Source organism: Syngnathus leptorhynchus, unplaced genomic scaffold, assembly GCF_054491065.1.
Source record: "Syngnathus leptorhynchus isolate UIUO unplaced genomic scaffold, UIUO_Slep HiC_scaffold_260, whole genome shotgun sequence".
NCBI lineage: Eukaryota > Metazoa > Chordata > Actinopteri > Syngnathiformes > Syngnathidae > Syngnathus > Syngnathus leptorhynchus.
Window position 1 is genome coordinate 9,077 of NW_028232227.1, and position 14,883 is coordinate 23,959.

A 14,883-nucleotide genomic window follows, 5' to 3' on the forward strand; every position below is an offset into this window, starting at 1 on the left:
GAGTCGGCCGCCCATGGAGAAGACAGCTTTTGAGTGAAGAAAACAGACTCTGCAATTCCAGTGCGGGGGCATGGGCCGACAATTGTGCTAAATCACACCACACTTCATTCCTTAGCTAATCAGCGTTGCTACAGCCACTATCTCCCCTCCCTTTAGTGTAACAACGCCTCTGTAACCAGGGCAACCAAAACATTAAAAAGAGGAGCACGTGGAGAATCAATGGAGATTGGATCTGAGTTTGCTTTCTGTATCGTTCTCCTCGCGAGTAAACTTATCCTGGTTGTCTTCTCCTCTTCGTTCCAGCATGTGATTTAATGTCTGATCATACTTAGACCTGACAGCTACCAATCAGAATGTAATGGGGTCAGCTGGTCTGTACTATGGGGCTCATTGGTGCAGGGGAATAAATCTCACTTAGGGTGCATGATTACCCGGGTTTAACTCCCGGTCGAGCTCTTCTTTGAAACACTGTTGTCTATCATTATGTGGAGCGTTTGACAGACCAACGTTACACGGAATGTAACATGGTCTGCAAGCATTCATTGTGGCTCGTTGGTCTAGGTCTATGATTCTCGCTTAGGATGTGAGAGGTCCTTGGGTTCAACTCTCAGACGAGCCCGGCTTTGAAACATTGCTGTTGATCAAATAGCCCCATTTAGTCTTAGGCACAAGCCCGAATCCGTGCACGGTGGATGACGGCAGTAATATTTGGGAAGTGAAATGAAGTTTATAGGATTAGCAGACAGTGTGCAGTCATTATTTCAACAAAAGTAGGCAGGTGCGTAAATTTGGCACCCCAAGAGAAAAATGACATCAATTTAGTGGATCCTCCTTTTGCAGAAATAACAGCCTCTAGACCAGGGGTGGGCAAACGTTTTGACTTGCGGGCCCAATTGGCTTCTAAATTTTGACCCGGGGGCCGAACAAGGAGCAGAGGGATTAATATTAATCGGAATTCATTAATCACTGAAATGCAGTCCTCAGGTCCATGTCATATTCGCTACCAATCAGAAAGTAATAAAGTCTGCTAATTTAACACGGTTCTCGTTGGTCTCGGGAAATGATCTGCTTAAGGTGCGAGAGGTACCGGGTTCAACTCCCGCAGGATTCCTACTTTGAAACACGGCTGTCCCCCATTCTCTGCCTTTTGTGACAGGCCAATGTCACATGCGCATCATTTACAGGTTGCATTCGTGTGTCACGTGATGCAAATTTGGACACAGCGAAGGACTGCCAAATGGAATGTAAGAGTCAGCATGGTTCTAACAAAGGGAGTGAAAGAAAGCAGTTTTCATCCATCCATCCATCTATCCATTTTCTGAACCGCTTTGTCCCCACGGGGGTCACGGGCGTGGTGGAGCCTATCCCAGCCATCATCGGGCAGCAGGCGGGGGACACCCTGAACCGGTTGCCAGCCAATCGCAGGGCAGACAGAGACGAACAACCATCTGCACTTGCACTCACACCTAGGGGCAATTTGGAGCGCTCAATAGGCCTACCAAGCATGTTTTTTTGTATGTGGGAGGAAACTACAGTGCCCGGAGAAAACCCACGCAGGAACGGGGAGAACAAGCAAACTCCACACAGGGAGGGTCAGAGGTGGAATCGAACTCCTCCTAACTGTGAGACGGACGTGCTAACCAGTGCGCACCGAGCTACCCAAACCTCTAACATTTAGGTCAAAATATGTTTGAGTCTACGAACACGATGTCTTTGTGTGCCTTGGCATGTTGAGAAATTGACAATAAAGCGGACTTTGACTTTGACCGAAGGATACGGGAAACAGCACGGCCGTCTCGGCCTCCGTAATGAAATGACTGTCACTGGTTGCAGAGCTGGATGACTGTAACCTTAGTGCTGGATATCCTTGAGACACGAGGCTGCTGCTGCTGCTGATCTGACATAAAAAAAAAGAACACTTACCTTTCCAGGTCATATTGTCCAGTTTTCCCAGCCACAGACAGTGCCAGGATATTGTCAGACCATTCCATTACAGTATTACCCACCAAAACAGCATCCAAAACAGACACCTGCCTAATACTGCCAACACCAAAACCCCTGCATAAAATCAAAATCAGCTTTATTTGCTAAGTTTGTGCATGCCAAACGAGGAATTGGACTCCGGTTGATCTCAGTCTCTGTACTACAATCAAGTGACTAACAACATTCAGGTGACTTAACCACATTGAAGTGGCAAGAACAGGATATTTATTGCCCAGTGATGTCTCTGAGACTCTATGAGTGGTGTGAGTTCATCAGAGCGACAGCCTGGGGGAAGAAGCTGTCTCTGTGTCTGCTGGTTTTTGCGCACAGCGCTCTGTGACGCCTTCCAGAGGGGAGTAGTTCGAACAGACTCTGACCTGGGTGAGAAGGGTATGTAGAGATGTTACTTGCACGTTTCCTGGTCCTGGACAGGTACAAGTCTTGGATAGATGAGAGGTTGGTCCTGATGATCTTTTCCGCAGTCTTGATTGTCCATTGCAGTCTGTGCTTGTCTCGTTTGGTGGCCAATCCAAACCAGATGCTCCGGCTAAAATCTCCGTCAAACTGCCCGCGTCCGTGAAAACTGGACAGAAAGTGCCAGGAAAAAACTGTCCAATGTTCAATAGTTCTTCTCTGCTAAAATTGATCTGGGATGGGCTGCAGAAGACCCCAAAACACAAAAAAATAACACGAAGTAGGAGTGAGCGAGTCACAGAGGCGGCCATTTTATGATCTTATCATATCAACCAACGCAGCTATATAATAACTCTGCTACAAACACAGATTAACGCACATGGGTCAAAAACTGCTTAAATGCTATTTTGCACAAAGAAGTAAACTCCCCGTCGGGGAATCGACCCCCTGTCTTCCACGTGACAGGCAGAGATACCATCCACTATACTAACGAGGACTGTTTACTATTGAGGGGCCAGATGCTACTTGGCGGTTGTTGGGAATATCATTGGATTCCATGGGTTTAATGCAAGATGTTCGCTGTATGGCAGTTTGACCTTGTGTCCCGGGAATTTCCAACCGTTATAGAATGTTAAGCAAGAACATCTGGGTTTGCCCGTTCTTGGTACAGGATGTATATGTTTGGAGCCATAAATCGTTAAGCAAGAACATCGGGGTTTGCTCGTTCCTGGTACAGGACGTATATGTTTGGAGCCATGAGTCGTTAAGCAATAACATCTGGGTTTTCTGCATTTTTGTGCTCAACTGACTGCTGTGAACCAATGAGAAGCTATACATTTGAGTAACCCCCACCCATTGTATTTACTCAATAAAAAGTGGCCAGCCTGTAGAAGGGCACTTGCTGTTGTTTGATCACCGTCCTTTTGAAAAAAAGTTGTAGCCATTGAAGACAACTCTCTGCCTCTGTCAAATTCTTTGTGAATGTTGAAAACCCAACAGCGGGAGAAAGGAAAGGGGAGGGGGGGGAGGAGAACACTCACAGAACACATCCGCTCATAACTATTATGTGGATTTTAACCGTCTGTAAGGGTTTCTAAAACAATTCTGAAATGGGGTAATCTGCTGGTCCGGTTCGTATATGCCTGCCTTCAAGTTTAGGGAGCACTACCATTAGGGGGAGCATTAGAGATTAGGGTTAAATATGAGGGGGTTACGGTTAGCAGGTTACGGGTTAATTATTAGGGTTTGGGTATTGTTACGGTTTTAGGCTTAGTGTTAGGGCTTGAAGTTAGGGAAGTGGGAGCCTTACAACCAGATTCAATTTATTCCATTCATCACTGACATTCAGTCTTCAGGTCCATGTCACATGGGCTACCAATCGGAATGTAACGGGGTCAGCTGGTCTCCGATGGGGCTCATTGGTGCAGGGGAATTATTCTTCCTTAGGGTGCATGATTACCTGGGTTTGCTGTTGATCAACTAGCCCCATTTAATCTGAGGCGCGTGTCACATGGGCTATCAATTGCAACGAAATGACTTGATTTAATTTACCTTGGGTCTCTTTTGTCTGTTGTTTTGATTCTCATCATACATAAAACATCACTTGAATCTGTCATGTGTTATCATTGCGCCACTCGCCCTACAAGACTTTATTGACTGTAATCTTGGGTCATTGTCCAAAGGAAGGCTGTTTTGCAACAGTGACCAGCAGACAAATGTGATTGATTGATTGATTGATTGATTGGTTGATTGATTGATCGATTGGTTGATTGATTGATTGATTGATTGAAACTTTATTGATCCCCGTGGGTGGGGATATTCAGGCCCCAGCAGTATTCTTACCACAGACCGGGTATATAAAAGACACAGATGACATGAGCGCAACTCAATAGGCGATACGGCTGCCACACAACAGCGCCACAAACAAGGCAACAAGGTAATTTGATCATGCCAAAACCTCGATTGGAATCGAATACAATGCAGTGCTAAGCACCATTGGATCATGGCCTGTATGCAGTAGCATGAACTATGTTGTGCATAGACAGACAAGCACAGACTGCAACGGACAATCAGGACTGCAGAAAAGATCATTGGAATCCACCTCCCATCTATACAAGACTTGTACCTGTCCAGGACCAGGAAATGTGCAAGAGACATCTCTACAGACCCTTCTCACCCAGGTTACAGTCTGTTTGAACTACTCCCCTCCGGACGGCGTTATAGAGCTATGTACGCTAAAACCAGCAGACACAGAGACAGCTTCTTCCCCCAGGCTGTTGCTCTGATGAACTCACACAACTCTTAGAGTCTCAGAGTCATTGCTGTACAATAACATCCTGCTCTCCACACCTTTTTGGATTGTCTACACTGTTTGTACTATGTGTCTTCTCTGCATCTATTGCAGCCTGGTCATCCTGGAAGAGGGACCCTCCCATCTGTGGTCTCTTCTCAAAGTTTCTCATTTCCCCTAGTCGGAGTTTTGAGTTTTTCCTTGCCCTCATGGGATGGCTGAGAATATTTGTCATTTTCACATGTCCTGAGTGTTGTTAATCACCTAAATGTTGAACAGAGGCTGTGATGTACAGAAGACAAATTCCTTGTTTGGCACGCTCACACATGCCAAATAAAATTTCTTGAGTCTTGAGCATTGGCCATGGTCGTATAGTGGTTAGTACTCTGTGTTGTGGCCGCAGCAACCCAGGTTCAAATCTGGGTCATGGCATAATAAAATTATTTTGTTATCTTTGTCCCTTGCTCACTATTGCTAAACAGCCATATTTTGGAGATTGACGATCTTCCACGCAAGTTTACGGTTGGTAGCCGTAACTTGTAGGGCGAGTGGCGCAATCATGGCAGATTCAAATGTCACCCATTTTTTTTTTTTCAATTTTGCGAAAGTGTTACCCACAAGCTTACAAACCCCATTTTCCCGTGGGGCGAGTTGACCATTGGATAACGCATATGTCTACAAATCAGAATATTCCAGGACTCCTGGCTAGCTCATATGCCATTTTGTGGTCAACATTAGCTATGTGTACTTTATGTGAACTTTTGGGTTGAAGTAACTCACAGACATTGTCAAGAAAAAAGTCTCTCCAATTTTGTCTCATCTCAAGGCTTTGGGATCATCGGATTTGCGAAGTTATTGGATAGTTCCACCAACATTTTAACATCAACATTCTTTCATGGTCTGCCTGGGTGCCCTGGCTGAAGATCCTTGAGAAAAGACATTAAACATGCAACTGCATATTGGCCATAATATAGCATTGAGGCTGCTGTAACCCCGGTTTGAATCTGGTTAATAGCAGAATAAACCTGCTGCAGAGTTGTTTTATTCACCCTGAACAGTCTACGTTGGACCATGACAAATGTACATACAAACAAGCTTACAGACAATGACAACTTCCTCGTTCCTTGCCCTGAAGGGACAGCTAAAACGATTCCTAACACTTACTAATCAAGTCCTAACCAACTTCTATCCAAATCCTAACCAGCCTCCGCAGGTCTTAATCAGGGTGGGCGGGGGCAAAGGAACCAATTAGATGGCCCAAATCCATGCACGGTGGATGACGGCAGTGATAAACACAGTGATATTTGAGAAGTGAAGTGAGGTTTATAGGATTTGCAGACAGTGTGCAATCATTATTTCAATAAAAGTAGGCAGGTGCATACATTTGGGCAACCCAACAGTAAAATGACATCAATATTTAGTAGATCCTTCTTTTGCAGAAATAACAGCCTCCAGACCAGTGGTTCTTAACCTGGGTTCGGTCGAACCCTAAGGTTTCAGTGAGTCAGTCTCAGGGGTTCGGCAAAGCCTCCACTGCGGAGGTCCGAACACACCTGATTTATAAATTTGCATATCTGAAATGGTCTCGCAAAGGCAACAGCAGAAGTCACACTGATTTGCTGGTATGTCATTTGTTGTGAATTCATGCATTGTGTTGGTTTTATTCTTTGAACAAGGTGATGTTCATGCACGGCTCATTTTGTGCGCCAGTAAAAAACGTCTATGTCTTGAATAAGAAAAAAATAAAGTTTTTTCTCTAAAGAGGGGTTCGGTGATATGATATATTTAACTGAAATTGTTGATCCGAACAGCCAATGATTTATAAAGGAAAATCTTGAAATTAATTTGGGGTGCCCAAACCTTTGCATACAACTGTATATGACCAAAGATTTGAGGTCCAACCGAGACATGAACTGAGATCACTGGATTCATAATCCAGAGCGCTCATGGAGCGTAGGGAAGTGTAGGGAAGCATACGATTTCATACGGAAGCACACAAGCTGCTACCATTTCGCGAATTTTTCCCAGCTAAATGACAAAATATTTGAGGTCCCACCGAGACTTGAACGCGGATCGCTGGATTAAGAGTCCAGAGTGCTCACCATTACACCATGAAACCCTAGCAATGACTGAAAAAGGAGCATCATTTTTCTGAGCACAATGCACTAACTAAGGCGCTCATTTTACTAAATTGGGCTTACACACTCAATTTATGTTCCAGGTAAATTACTACAAATTGGAAGTTCCACCAAGACTTGAACTTGTATTGCTAGATTCAGAGTGCTCACAATCACACCATGCAAACATTATACGGTATTCCAGAAGAGCATTAGCTTTAGAATCATCCAAGATCTAACTGGTGCCAACGGTGGACTGGTAACTTCCACGAGTTGACATTGCAACCCAGACAACATGTGATTACTTTATCAAATATAAGCAAGGTATAGGGATATGTTTTCAAAGGGTGGCAGACTGTATTGAAAATGTTTCTTTGATAAATGTCAAATAACAGTTCCACTGAGAATTGAACTCAAATCACTGGATTGAAAGTCCAGAGTGCTAAGCATTACACCATGAAAAACTCAGCCCTAATCACTGGGAGGCATATGGTTTCATGGGGCAGTACAGGAGCAAATTTTTCCCATATACATGTATACGACCAAATATTTGAGGTCCCACTGAAATTTAAAACTCCGATGACTGGATTCAGAGGCCAGAGTGTTAACCATTACGCACGGGCGCACGCACACACAAACACACTCAATACCCAACGCAGCTATATAATGTGGACATTATTCTCCAAATCTATATGGAAATTATAATGAATACATCAAAATTGGTCCTCCCCCGTCAGAGCACAAAGAGATTTGGACAGTCGTTTATTCCAGCCGCACTCCGACTCTACAACCAGGCCCGCAGGCACGGGGAGACCTGGAGCTAGAGCTGATAGGTTAACTGACTTGGGACTTTTTATCTGCGCATGATGCTCTTTAGCAAACCACCAGCTTGCACTGCATATTTATTGGAGCAGTGTGTTTATATTTATTGCATTGTGAACTCTGTTTTTCTGTTTGTCTTCCTCTCTTTAAACGTCATGAGCTGTTTGACAACTGATTTTCCCCAGAGGGGACAATAAAGGTTTCAATCAATCAAAATGAAACAAACTATGGCGAAAGGATAGCAAAGAATGAGAATATCATCAGAATGCCAAGATGAACAATAAAACCAACTCGAAATAAGTGTCACGGGCATGAAACGGTGTTAACGTTCATAAGGGGTGACCATGAACCAACTTAACTCCTGTTCCCCAATTTAGGCTACATTTTTAACACAAAGAAACAGACTACGCGTCGGGGAATTGAACCTCGACCGAGGCCGTGAACAGTTTAGCTAAAACAGCCTGTTGCATTTTGTTAAAGATGTCTGTCATTGAGCAAAGAAAACAAAGACGTGGAGTAACAGTTGTTTTTTTATTTGCAAGATGTTGGTTTGTTTAATGGCGGTCAGTGAACAAGGCACTTCAGCAGATGAAACAACAATGTACTCTCCAGATCGGAAGGCTTTATACTGACCAAAAGCAAGAACTAGGAAGGGAATGGGCCGGAAGGAAAAACATGTCCTTATAAGATAGACATATGTTCTGTTATCACTTTAATGTCCTGTTATCTACTGAATGTTTTGTTACTATGTGTCATGGAACTTAACTGAGCTCTGTGCTCTCTGCCTATGTGTAAGTGAAAGTCACAAAACTTTGTGTGCTGTTCTGTGCTCTGATTGAGCAACTATGTTTGGATAGATTATTTACACATTGATTTATATAATGAAGTTTGGATAAATTAATAAGAGTATGTACACATTGCTGTGGCTCCCCCTTCAGGCCCTAAACTGATCTCCATTCAATTCCATCCATTATTTGTGATGCGGGGGGTTGCGGGCGTGCTGGAGCCTAGCTCAGCAGTCATCGGGCAGTAGGAACGTAACTGGTTGGCAGCCAATCGCAGGGCACACGGAGACGAACAACCATTCAAACTTGCACTCACACCTATGGGCAATATGGATTACTCAATCGGCTGACCAAGCATGTTTTTTTGATGTGGGAGGAAAACCCACGCAGGCACGGGGAGAAAATGCAAACTCCACACAAGGAGCACCAGATCACAAGTCAAAAGTCCTTTTATTATACAAATGGACTTGCTTTTTAATATTTCTTTCTTTTTTTTAATTCAATGTTTTACCAGGTAAGCCAATTGAGAAAAGTTTCTCATTTACAATGGCGATCTGGAGGCAAGGTGTGTGAAGTGTCTTGCCCAAGGACACAACGACATGTGACTGTGACAGAGCCGGGATGGAACCGCCAACCCAGCCACAGCCGCCTTTCATGTCAAACCGTATGCTTTGCGTGTTAGGGAGGGGATTTGGGGAGGTTTCACCGAACGTGAATGAATGTGGGAGTAGTCGTAAAGATCTAAAATAGCGATGGTTTGGGTGTGCTTGGTGCCCATAGCACTCACGTTTGGGCCAGCAGGTAAGGTGCACCACTGCAGCAGATGTTTCCATGGTGTAGTGGTTATCACGTTCACCTAACACACAAAACGTCCCCAATTTGAGACAGCTTCTAATCTTTATTGTTATTGATGGTTCCTTTGCAAAGTGCCTGACACATTAAAATGAGTTCGCATTGCAACTACGGTGTGGTACCTAATTTGAGACTGGGTGAAAACTGCTATCTTTCACTCACTTTTGCATTCCCTTTGGTAGTCCTTCGCTGTGTCCAAATTTGCATCACGTGACACACGAATGGAGCCTGTGAATGATGATGACACAGCACATGTGACATCAGCCTGTTAAAAATGCCAGAGAATGGGAGATAGCTGTGTTTCAAAGTAGGGCTCGTCCGGGAGTGGAACCCGGGACCTCTCGCACCCTAAGCAAGAATCATTCTCCTAGACCAGGGGTGTCAAACTCAAATTAACAGTGGGCCAGAATTTTAAATTGAACAAAGCCGCGGGCCAAGGTGGAACAAATGAACCTTTTAATATGGAATCAAACAAGTTTTGATTTTACAGTGAATATTGAACAATCAAGGCTTATATAATTTAAAAGTGCAGGCGTGCAAAATCAAGTTGATAATAACACTAATAATACTAATACTAACAATAATAGTAATAATAGTAATAATAATAATGATAATAACAAAACATATCAATGGCATAATAAATACAATTTAAATAAAAATTGAATGCCTCCTTTTTGTTTGCAGCCTTCTGAGGTAAATGTCAAAATTAGCTTCTTCAAGTTGATAATAACACTAATAATACTAATAATAACAATAATAGTCATAATAGTAATAATAATAAGAATAATGATAACTATAATAATAAAAAAACATATCAATGGCATATTAAATAAAATTTAAATAAAAATTGAATGCCTCCTTTCTGTTTGCAGCCTTCTGAGGTAAATGTCAAAATTTGCTTCTTACACAGGCTAATACATTTGAAAATAAAATAACATAACAACTATGAATAAATAAACCATTCAGGCCTTGGAGTAGCAAGAAAAAGTGCATAGAAAATTCCAGAAAAGACTTAAACTGGCGGTGATTGAGATCTTTGTGTTACTGTGGACATAACATCCTCCATCTTCAGCGCTTTACCACACAGGGATTCTTGATGTAAGATGCAGTGATAAACAGATAATTCACCTGCACAGTTCTCTTCGCGCATCTTTTCACAGATCCTGCCCACCAGTCCATTCCTTTTACCACTCATGGTTGGCGCACCATCAGTGGTTAATCCCACAAGTTTATTCCACGGAAGGTTTATTTCAGTTACACATTTTCAAACCTCCTCAAAGATTTCTTTCCCTGTGGTTGTGCCATGCATTGGTTTAAATCCCAAAAGCTCCTCCGTAACATACAGATTTGTGTCCACGCGGCGGACAAAGACAGTCAGCTGCGCAGTATCAGACGCGTCAGTGCTCTCATCCACAACAAGGGAAAACGAAACAAAATATTTTCCCTTCTCCATCAACTGGACATGCAGATTGGTGGCAAGCTCGCATGTGCGGTCAGCTATTGTTTTTCTGCTCAGGCTTACGTTTGCAAAGGCTTGGTTTTTCTCGGGGCACACTTGGTCACAAACCTTCATCATGCACTTTTTTACAAACTCTCCCTCATTAAAGGGCCGGGCTGATTTGGCGATTTCTTGTGCCACGATATAACTTGCCTATACAGCAGCCTCACTTTGTGTTGTGGCTTTTGTGAACATTTTCTGTTGTGAAATCAAACCTCTTTTCAGCTCCTTAACTTTCTGGCTCCTTTAAGCCGTGTCCAGGTCCTTATATTTGTCCTGGTGTTTGGTTTCATAGTGTCGTCTAATATTGTGCTCCTTAGTTACTGACACGTTGACTCCACAAACAAGACAAACAGGTCTGTCTTGTATACATATAAACAGATATTCTGTCTCCCACCTGTCCAGAAAAGTTCTATTTTCTGCCTTTCTTTTCGCCATTTGTTGGTAGGCTAACACAGTGACAGCTGTCGTTTGAGGTCGCAGTGTGGGGGAGAGGCACGGGGATGCGGGGTGTGCACATAGACTGTATATAAGAAATGGATGTAACATCCGTGACGTCACCCATTAGTTTGTGGACGGCTGCTCGGAAGCCAATAGTATCGAATCTAGGCAGCGCCATCTTGAAAATTTCAGGTGCATTCTGGGAAAAAATGAACACGGATTCTAATTATATGGGCATGAGGCGGAGTCATGAACGGACGTATGGGCGCCAAAGCAACAGCAGACCATTATGGAATTTGTAGTACAAGCGATGAATGCGGTGTTACAGCGCTGCCGCCGTATAATACCGGCGGGCCAGCTCTAATGTTAATTTGAAATTGCCTCGCGGGCCAAATATAATTACACTGCGGGCCAAATTTGGCCCGCGGGCCAGAGTTTGACATCTATGGTGTAAACAATGCCGCGTACGCGCGCCGTCGGACTCGTGATTTGCATGTCTAATTATTCCACAGACCCATATAACGATATACAAAGTATATTTCAAATAACTATCATATAGCAACAATATTACCAAACCATCTGTCACTCCAAATCATAAAATCCATCGATCATTGATCGTGTAAACAATGCCGCGTACGCGCGCCGTCGGACTCGTGATTTGCATGTCTAATTATTCCACAGACTCATATAACGATATATAAAGTATATTTCAAATAACTATCATATAGCAACAATATTACCAAACAATCTGTCACTCCAAATCATAAAATACATCGATCATCGATCGTGTAAACAATGCCGCGTACGCGCGCCGTCGGACTCGTGATTTGCATGTCTGGCGTGATGTGTGCTCGCATGCTGTCCATCACAAGCAGAGCTTGCATCCTAAATTGCATTGCTGCCCCTACTGTTTTTTTTGTTTTTGTTTTTTTGTTTTTTTACATCACCACACTAAATTCTCTTCACCAGACCTGTGCTTTTTAAAAACTCAAAAAAACAGCGCTTTCCCCTCCCAGTTGTTGCGTCACGGCCAATGGTGAAATTTAAATCACCCTCGTTCAGTTTAGTTTGAAAATAACTATATTTCTTTTTCAGTTTTTTTTGTTTTTTTGTTTATTTGTTTCATGAACTTGAATATTGTGCTTTAAAGTGTGAATTGCTTTATTCGTTTTTCAGTGTATTAAAAATAATATGTGAGGTGATCAACTGTACTAGTAAGTAATGTGTTAATGATCAAGTACATTTTTTGAAAAAAAACATAAGTCTCGCCTGAGTATAAGTCGACCCCCCCACCCAAACTATGAAAAAAACCGCGACTTACAGTCCGAAAATTACGGTGCTTGAAAACGTCAGGACACGACGACGACGACGACGACGACGACGACGACGACGACACGACGACGACGACACGACGACGACACGACGACGACGACGACGACGACGACGACGACGACGACGACGACGACGACGACGACGACGACGACACGACAACAGACGACAACAATGAGCCGACGGGGAGTGAGGAGCAGACAGGATTTATATACACTACAGGTAACAAGAGGCAGGTGAGAACAATCAAACCAATCATGCGCACACAGGAGGGGAGGGGCGAGCACACGGACAGAAACCAAGACAACTGACGCATAGTGGAAGGGCTGGGGACGAGACGTGACACTTTTAGTGTCTTAAAAGACAATGATGGTATTTATTTACATATTGAAACACAATATTCCACCTCCTTCAATGTTACACGTGAATGCACATACAGAGAGTAATTTTATTCATTTTGATCAGGCTACATGAAGCAAAATATAAAGGTGAATGTAATTCTCATTAATGGAATGAATGACTCCTTTTGACCAGCAGGAGGGTTTATGTGCCCCCCTCAAGAAATAAACCTATTTGCAAACCGTTTGGTGGGAAAGCCTCAAGCCCCTATTACACCTCCCTATTCCAAAAATCAATTTCATATGTGGTCTCCAGAGAGGGGACGTATCAGATATGAAACTGATAAGAACAGATACTACACTTGATCTTAGCCAAAAGGCCGAGAAGCGATAAGCAAAAATGGGTCTGAGGCAACGACTTCAATCAAGAGACTACCAATTCAAGTTAACGGCCGACCTCGGATGTGTCATCGCGAAGCTACTAAGTTAAAACAGTCGAAGTAAAGTACCCAGTTTTTCACTGGCAGGCCAAAGTATGTTTTACTTTTACTTTTGTATTTGATGTGTATGTTTTGTAATTCTACGTACAGCGGAGCCTCGGTTTTCGAACACAATCCGTTCCAGAAGGCTGTTCGAGAAGTGAATCATTCGATTTCCGAAACCTTTGTGCGCAGAGAGCTTAATTTGGTCGAATACGGAATTGTTCGAGAACCGGGACGTTCGAAAAAAATAAATAAATTATATATATATATATATATATATATATATATATATATATATATATATATATATATATATATATATACATATATACATATATATATATATATATATATATATATATATATATACACACACACAGTATATATATATGTAGCAGTAGAGTGGGTCGTCTAGTAACCGGAGGGTTGGGGATATATATATATATATATATTATATACAGTAATTAATATATATATATATGTCACGTATTTCTATGATATGGCCTTTAATTAACCTGTAGTAGCAGATTCGGCTGGAGTTTGTTTTTGCTCCCTCTCCCCCGTGGATTTCTCACAGTAGGATCCAAGGATTCGCTTAGCTCAAGAACGAACCTAGCCGTTTCCTGCTCATAGCCCAGGGTATGGACTGGATTGGCAGTTGCAGCGAGGTTGCCCCGAACAAGCCTGTTTCAGAGAAACTTTTCGGTAGACCTAGCCATTTCTGAATGTAGGTGTTTGCTTCGTCTGTCCAGGCCGTTCGCTGTTGATATTACTCATCTTCAGTGGCCACATGGCCCTTTGGTACAATGTGAAGTTGTAGCACCACAATTTTTGCTTTCCGGGTAGTTGGCTCTTGTGGATGATCGCCAGGCCTTCTGCGAGTTATTTCTTCTTTGTTACATTATAAACAAGGCGCTGTAGGACAGCACTAACCTGGTTGCTGGTGGGGAAACGAGCATTGTATTCTCCGATTCCAAAGTTTTAATATAATTGTCAAGAAAATTCCATATAGTAGCCCAGCAATCAGGTATTGTGGCCGAGCGGTCTGAGGTGCTGAATCCAAAGCTCCAGTCTCTAATGAGGTGTGGGTTTCAAATCCCACCACAGCCACTTCTGCATCAATTCAGGTCTGGTCTCCTTGCCCAACTCCTGTCAGTGCACCTGTAAAGTATCAAGACCCTTCAAAGGTCTTTGCAAAATATTAATCTTTGCCTTTTATTCTAACCTGGAGTACCCATTTGATATGTAACTACACTGTGTATTTGGGCTGAGAATGATGAAAGAAGGGACAACATATATGCCTCATAAAGTGTATGCATTGAGGATGGGTCGACTTCCATGCAGCACAACCAACGTGTGGAAAATACAGGTGCGACATTTCTTCTCGATAGAACGACTTGAAAGAAGGCCAAAAGCTTTCCAAAGGACACAAGTTACAAATAGCAGAGGATGGTTTCGATCCATCGACCTCTGGGTTATGGGCCCAGCACGCTCCCGCTGCGCCACTCTGCTGCTCACTAATAATTCACGAT

General features: G+C 43.0%; 1 non-coding gene and 1 pseudogene across 1 annotated transcript; both read right to left on the minus strand.

Moving 5' to 3' along the window:
- Positions 1-6,734: 6,734 nt before the first annotated feature.
- trnak-cuu (transfer RNA lysine (anticodon CUU)) lies at positions 6,735-6,806 on the minus strand. Its single transcript has one exon. It is a non-coding gene; the product is annotated as a tRNA-Lys (tRNA).
- A 6,282-nt stretch (positions 6,807-13,088) lies between these two features.
- Positions 13,089-13,261, minus strand: LOC147037223 (U2 spliceosomal RNA; annotated as a pseudogene).
- Positions 13,262-14,883: the final 1,622 nt, after the last annotated feature.